We start from the raw sequence: 5,000 nt of genomic DNA, 5'->3' as shown, positions 1-5,000 counted from the left end.
GTCAGGCTAGAGCAGAAACCACAAAAAGCTTACAGCACCTGGTATTCCCAGGCGGTCTCCCATCCAAGTACTAACCAGGCCCGCCCCTGCTTAGCTTCCGAGATCGGACGAGATCGGGCGTTTTCAGGGTAGTATGGCCGTAAGCTGCCAGGACAACTGAAAAGATCTTATTTGAAGGCGACGCAGGCCAAACTAGATCCAGCAAAAAGTGTCAAACAGCGCCCTCTGCTGTCAGGCTAGAGCAGAAACCATAAAAAGCTTACAGCACCTGGTATTCCCAGGCGGTCTCCCATCCAAGTACTAACCAGGCCCGCCCCTGCTTAGCTTCCGAGATCGGACGAGATCGGGCGTTTTCAGGGTAGTATGGCCGTAAGCTGCCAGGTCAACTGAAAAGATCCTATTTGAAGGTGACGCAGGCCAAACTAGACTACAGCAAAAAGTGTCAAACAGCGCCCTCTGCTGTCAGGCAAGAGCAGAAACCATAAAAAGCTTACAGCACCTGGTATTCACAGGCGGTCTCCCATCCAAGTACTAACCAGGCCCGCCCCTGCTTAGCTTCCGAGATCGGGCGTTTTCAGGATAGTATGGCCGTAACCTGCCAGGACAACTGAAAAGATCCTATTTGAAGAAGACGCAGGCCAAACTAGACTCCAGCAAAAAGTGTCAAACAGCGCCCTCTGCTGTCAGGCAAGAGCAGAAACCATAAAAAGCTTACAGCACCTGGTAATCCCAGGCGGTCTCCCATCCAAGTACTAACCAGGACCGCCCCTGCTTAGCTTCCGAGATCGGACGAGATCGGGCGTTTTCAGGGTAGTATGGCCAAAAGCTGCCAAGGCGACTGAAAAGATCCTATTTGAAGGCGACGCAGGACAAACTAGACTCCAGCAAAACATGTCAAACAGCGCCCTCTGCTGTCAGGCAAGAGCAGAAACCATGAAAAGCTTACAGCACCTGGTATTCCCAGGCGGTCTCCCATCCAAGTACTAACCAGGCCTGCCCCTGCTTAGCTTCCGAGATCGGACGAGATCGGGCGTTTTCAGGGTAGTATGGCCGTAAGCTGCCAGGTCAACTGAAAAGATCCTATTTGAAGGTGACGCAGGCCAAACTAGACTACAGCAAAAAATGTCAAACAGCGCCCTCTGCTGTCAGGCAAGAGCAGAAACCATAAAAAGCTTACAGCACCTGGTATTCACAGGCGGTCTCCCATCCAAGTACTAAACAGGCCCGGCCCTGCTTAGCTTCCGAGATCGTACGAGATCGGGCGTTTTCAGGGTAGTATGGCCTAAGCTGCCAGGTCAACTGAAAAGATCCTATTTGAAGGTGACACAGGCCAAACTAGACTACAGCAAAAAGTGTCAAACAGCGCCCTCTGCTGTCAGGCAAGAGCAGAAACCATAAAAAGCTTACAGCACCTGGTATTCACAGGCGGTCTCCCATCCAAGTACTAACCAGGCCCGCCCCTGCTTAGCTTCCGAGATCGGGCGTTTTCAGGGTAGTATGGCCGTAAGCTGCCAGGACAACTGAAAAGATCTTATTTGAAGGCGACGCAGGCCAAACTAGATCAAGCAAAAAGTGTCAAACAGCGCCCTCTGCTGTCAGGCTAGAGCAGAAACCATAAAAAGCTTACAGCACCTGGTATTCCCAGGCGGTCTCCCATCCAAGTACTAACCAGGCCCGCCCCTGCTTAGCTTCCGAGATCGGACGAGATCGGGCGTTTTCAGGGTAGTATAGCCGTAAGCTGCCAGGTCAACTGAAAAGATCCTATTTGAAGGTGACGCAGGCCAAACTAGACTCCAGCAAAACATGTCAAACAGCGCCCTCTGCTGTCAGGCAAGAGCAGAAACCATGAAAAGCTTACAGCACCTGGTATTCCCAGGCGGTCTCCCATCCAAGTACTAACCAGTCCCGCCCCTGCTTAGCTTCCGAGATCGGACGAGATCGGGCGTTTTCAGGGTAGTATGTCCGTAAGCTGCCAGGGCAACTGAAAAGATCCTATTTGAAGAAGACGCAGGCCAAACTAGACTCCAGCAAAAAGTGTCAAACAGCGCCCTCTGCTGTCAGGCAAGAGCAGAAACCATGAAAAGCTTACAGCACCTGGTATTCCCAGGCGGTCTCCCATCCAAGTACTAACCAGGCCCGCCCCTGCTTAGCTTCCGAGATCGGACGAGATCAGGCGTTTTCAGGGTGGTATGGCCGTAAGCTGCCAGGACAACTGAAAAGATCTTATTTGAAGGCGACGCAGGCCAAACTAGATCCAGCAAAAAGTGTCAAACAGCGCCCTCTGCTGTCAGGCTAGAGCAGAAACCATAAAAAGCTTACAGCACCTGGTATTCCCAGGCGGTCTCCCATCCAAGTACTAACCAGGCCCTCCCCTGCTTAGCTTCCGAGATCAGGCGTTTTCAGGGTAGTGTGGCCGTAAGCTGCCAGGGCAACTGTAAAGATCCTATTTGAAGGCGACGCAGGCCAAACTAGACTACAGCAAAAAGTGTCAAACAGCGCCCTCTGCTGTCAGGCAAGAGCAGAAACCATAAAAAGCTTACAGCACCTGGTATTCACAGGCGGTCTCCCATCCAAGTACTAACCAGGCCCGGCCCTGCTTAGCTTCCGAGATCGTACGAGATCGGGCGTTTTCAGGGTAGTATGGCCTAAGCTGCCAGGTCAACTGAAAAGATCCTATTTGAAGGTGACACAGGCCAAACTAGACTACAGCAAAAAGTGTCAAACAGCGCCCTCTGCTGTCAGGCAAGAGCAGAAACCATAAAAAGCTTGCAGCACCTGGTATTCACAGGCGGTCTCCCATCCAAGTACAAACCAGGCCCGCCCCTGCTTAGCTTCCGAGATTGGGCGTTTTCAGGGTAGTATGGCCGAAAGCTGCCAGGACAACTGAAAAGATCTTATTTGAAGGCGACGCAGGCCAAACTAGATCAAGCAAAAAGTGTCAAACAGCGCCCTCTGCTGTCAGGCTAGAGCAGAAACCATAAAAAGCTTACAGCACCTGGTATTCCCAGTCGGTCTCCCATCCAAGTACTAACCAGGCCCGCCCCTGCTTAGCTTCCGAGATCGGACGAGATCGGGCGTTTTCAGGGTAGTATGGCCGTAAGCTGCCAGGTCAACTGAAAAGATCCTATTTGAAGGTGACGCAGGCCAAACTAGACTCCAGCAAAACATGTCAAACAGCGCCCTCTGCTGTCAGGCAAGAGCAGAAACCATGAAAAGCTTACGGCACCTGGTATTCCCAGGCGGTCTCCCATCCAAGTACTAACCAGGCCCGCCCCTGCTTAGCTTCCGAGATCGGACGAGATCGGGCGTTTTCAGGGTAGTATGGCCGTAAGCTGCCACATCAACTGAAAAGATCCTATTTGAAGGCGACGCAGGCCAAACTAGACTCCAGCAAAAAGTGTCAAACAGCGCCCTCTGCTGTCAGGCAAGAGCAGAAACCATAAAAAGCTTACGGCACCTGGTATTCCCAGGCGGTCTCCCATCCAAGTACTAACCAGGCCCGCTCCTGCTTAGCTTCCGAGATCGGACGACATCGGGCGTTTTCAGGGTAGTATGGCCGTAAGCTGCCAGGACAACTGAAAAGATCCTATTTGAAGGCGACGCAGGCCAAACTAGACTCCAGCAAAAAGTGTCAAACAGCGCCCTCTGCTGTCAGGCTAGAGCAGAAACCATAAAAAGCTTACAGCACCTGGTATTCCCAGGCGGTCTCCCATCCAAGTACTAACCAGGCCCGCCCCTGCTTAGCTTCCGAGATCGGACGAGATCGGGCGTTTTCAGGGTAGTATGGCCGTAAGCTGCCAGGTCAACTGAAAAGATCCTATTTGAAGGTGACGCAGGCCAAACTAGACTACAGCAAAAAGTGTCAAACAGCGCCCTCTGCTGTCAGGCAAGAGCAGAAACCATAAAAAGCTTACAGCACCTGGTATTCACAGGCGGTCTCCCATCCAAGTACTAACCAGGCCCGCCCCTGCTTAGCTTCCGAGATCGGGCGTTTTCAGGATAGTATGGCCGTAACCTGCCAGGACAACTGAAAAGATCCTATTTGAAGAAGACGCAGGCCAAACTAGACTCCAGCAAAAAGTGTCAAACAGCGCCCTCTGCTGTCAGGCAAGAGCAGAAACCATAAAAAGCTTACAGCACCTGGTAATCCCAGGCGGTCTCCCATCCAAGTACTAACCAGGACCGCCCCTGCTTAGCTTCCGAGATCGGACGAGATCGGGCGTTTTCAGGGTAGTATGGCCAAAAGCTGCCAAGGCAACTGAAAAGATCCTATTTGAAGGCGACGCAGGACAAACTAGACTCCAGCAAAACATGTCAAACAGCGCCCTCTGCTGTCAGGCAAGAGCAGAAACCATGAAAAGCTTACAGCACCTGGTATTCTCAGGCGGTCTCCCATCCAAGTACTAACCAGGCCTGCCCCTGCTTAGCTTCCGAGATCGGACGAGATCGGGCGTTTTCAGGGTAGTATGGCCGTAAGCTGCCAGGTCAACTGAAAAGATCCTATTTGAAGGTGACGCAGGCCAAACTAGACTACAGCAAAAAGTGTCAAACAGCGCCCTCTGCTGTCAGGCAAGAGCAGAAACCATAAAAAGCTTACAGCACCTGGTATTCACAGGCGGTCTCCCATCCAAGTACTAACCATGCCCGGCCCTGCTTAGCTTCCGAGATCGTACGAGATCGGGCGTTTTCAGGGTAGTATGGCCTAAGCTGCCAGGTCAACTGAAAAGATCCTATTTGAAGGTGACACAGGCCAAACTAGACTACAGCAAAAAGTGTCAAACAGCGCCCTCTGCTGTCAGGCAAGAGCAGAAACCATAAAAAGCTTACAGCACCTGGTATTCACAGGCGGTCTCCCATCCAAGTACTAACCAGGCCCGCCCCTGCTTAGCTTCCGAGATCGGGCGTTTTCAGGGTAGTATGGCCGTAAGCTGCCAGGACAACTGAAAAGATCCTATTTGAAGAAGACGCAGGCCAAACTAGACTCCAGCAAAAAGTGTCAA

The 5,000-nt window shown here is 52.0% G+C and overlaps 15 non-coding genes and 7 pseudogenes across 15 annotated transcripts; all 22 read right to left on the bottom strand.

Annotated features, from left to right (window-relative positions):
- Positions 1–26: 26 nt before the first annotated feature.
- Positions 27–145, bottom strand: LOC131114341 (5S ribosomal RNA). Its single transcript, XR_009121653.1, has one exon. It is a non-coding gene; the product is annotated as a 5S ribosomal RNA (ribosomal RNA).
- A 111-nt stretch (positions 146–256) lies between these two features.
- Positions 257–375, bottom strand: LOC131114340 (5S ribosomal RNA). The gene has a single exon (XR_009121652.1). It is a non-coding gene; the product is annotated as a 5S ribosomal RNA (ribosomal RNA).
- Positions 376–487: 112 nt separating this feature from the next.
- Positions 488–596, bottom strand: LOC131113837 (5S ribosomal RNA; annotated as a pseudogene).
- Positions 597–708: 112 nt separating this feature from the next.
- On the bottom strand, positions 709–827 carry LOC131118938 (5S ribosomal RNA). Its single transcript, XR_009126078.1, has one exon. It is a non-coding gene; the product is annotated as a 5S ribosomal RNA (ribosomal RNA).
- A 112-nt stretch (positions 828–939) lies between these two features.
- Positions 940–1,058, bottom strand: LOC131115073 (5S ribosomal RNA). Its single transcript, XR_009122364.1, has one exon. It is a non-coding gene; the product is annotated as a 5S ribosomal RNA (ribosomal RNA).
- A 112-nt stretch (positions 1,059–1,170) lies between these two features.
- On the bottom strand, positions 1,171–1,288 carry LOC131111646 (5S ribosomal RNA). The gene has a single exon (XR_009121309.1). It is a non-coding gene; the product is annotated as a 5S ribosomal RNA (ribosomal RNA).
- Positions 1,289–1,400: 112 nt separating this feature from the next.
- On the bottom strand, positions 1,401–1,509 carry LOC131112200 (5S ribosomal RNA; annotated as a pseudogene).
- Positions 1,510–1,620: 111 nt separating this feature from the next.
- LOC131115518 (5S ribosomal RNA) lies at positions 1,621–1,739 on the bottom strand. Its single transcript, XR_009122796.1, has one exon. It is a non-coding gene; the product is annotated as a 5S ribosomal RNA (ribosomal RNA).
- A 112-nt stretch (positions 1,740–1,851) lies between these two features.
- Positions 1,852–1,970, bottom strand: LOC131118455 (5S ribosomal RNA). Its single transcript, XR_009125629.1, has one exon. It is a non-coding gene; the product is annotated as a 5S ribosomal RNA (ribosomal RNA).
- Positions 1,971–2,082: 112 nt separating this feature from the next.
- On the bottom strand, positions 2,083–2,201 carry LOC131119097 (5S ribosomal RNA). The gene has a single exon (XR_009126225.1). It is a non-coding gene; the product is annotated as a 5S ribosomal RNA (ribosomal RNA).
- A 111-nt stretch (positions 2,202–2,312) lies between these two features.
- On the bottom strand, positions 2,313–2,421 carry LOC131112746 (5S ribosomal RNA; annotated as a pseudogene).
- A 112-nt stretch (positions 2,422–2,533) lies between these two features.
- LOC131119042 (5S ribosomal RNA) lies at positions 2,534–2,651 on the bottom strand. Its single transcript, XR_009126173.1, has one exon. It is a non-coding gene; the product is annotated as a 5S ribosomal RNA (ribosomal RNA).
- Positions 2,652–2,763: 112 nt separating this feature from the next.
- LOC131114192 (5S ribosomal RNA) lies at positions 2,764–2,872 on the bottom strand (annotated as a pseudogene).
- A 111-nt stretch (positions 2,873–2,983) lies between these two features.
- LOC131115723 (5S ribosomal RNA) lies at positions 2,984–3,102 on the bottom strand. The gene has a single exon (XR_009122995.1). It is a non-coding gene; the product is annotated as a 5S ribosomal RNA (ribosomal RNA).
- Positions 3,103–3,214: 112 nt separating this feature from the next.
- On the bottom strand, positions 3,215–3,333 carry LOC131117451 (5S ribosomal RNA). The gene has a single exon (XR_009124668.1). It is a non-coding gene; the product is annotated as a 5S ribosomal RNA (ribosomal RNA).
- A 112-nt stretch (positions 3,334–3,445) lies between these two features.
- On the bottom strand, positions 3,446–3,564 carry LOC131118468 (5S ribosomal RNA). The gene has a single exon (XR_009125645.1). It is a non-coding gene; the product is annotated as a 5S ribosomal RNA (ribosomal RNA).
- Positions 3,565–3,676: 112 nt separating this feature from the next.
- Positions 3,677–3,795, bottom strand: LOC131114338 (5S ribosomal RNA). Its single transcript, XR_009121651.1, has one exon. It is a non-coding gene; the product is annotated as a 5S ribosomal RNA (ribosomal RNA).
- A 112-nt stretch (positions 3,796–3,907) lies between these two features.
- Positions 3,908–4,016, bottom strand: LOC131113836 (5S ribosomal RNA; annotated as a pseudogene).
- Positions 4,017–4,128: 112 nt separating this feature from the next.
- LOC131118937 (5S ribosomal RNA) lies at positions 4,129–4,247 on the bottom strand. The gene has a single exon (XR_009126077.1). It is a non-coding gene; the product is annotated as a 5S ribosomal RNA (ribosomal RNA).
- Positions 4,248–4,359: 112 nt separating this feature from the next.
- On the bottom strand, positions 4,360–4,478 carry LOC131118396 (5S ribosomal RNA). Its single transcript, XR_009125561.1, has one exon. It is a non-coding gene; the product is annotated as a 5S ribosomal RNA (ribosomal RNA).
- Positions 4,479–4,590: 112 nt separating this feature from the next.
- On the bottom strand, positions 4,591–4,708 carry LOC131112132 (5S ribosomal RNA; annotated as a pseudogene).
- Positions 4,709–4,820: 112 nt separating this feature from the next.
- LOC131112199 (5S ribosomal RNA) lies at positions 4,821–4,929 on the bottom strand (annotated as a pseudogene).
- Between the last annotated feature and the right edge of the window lie 71 nt (positions 4,930–5,000).

Source organism: Doryrhamphus excisus, unplaced genomic scaffold (genome assembly GCF_030265055.1).
Source record: "Doryrhamphus excisus isolate RoL2022-K1 unplaced genomic scaffold, RoL_Dexc_1.0 HiC_scaffold_25, whole genome shotgun sequence".
Lineage (NCBI taxonomy): Eukaryota > Metazoa > Chordata > Actinopteri > Syngnathiformes > Syngnathidae > Doryrhamphus > Doryrhamphus excisus.
The sequence above is the reverse complement of the archived record's forward strand: the minus strand, read 5'-3'. Positions and strand labels throughout refer to the sequence as shown.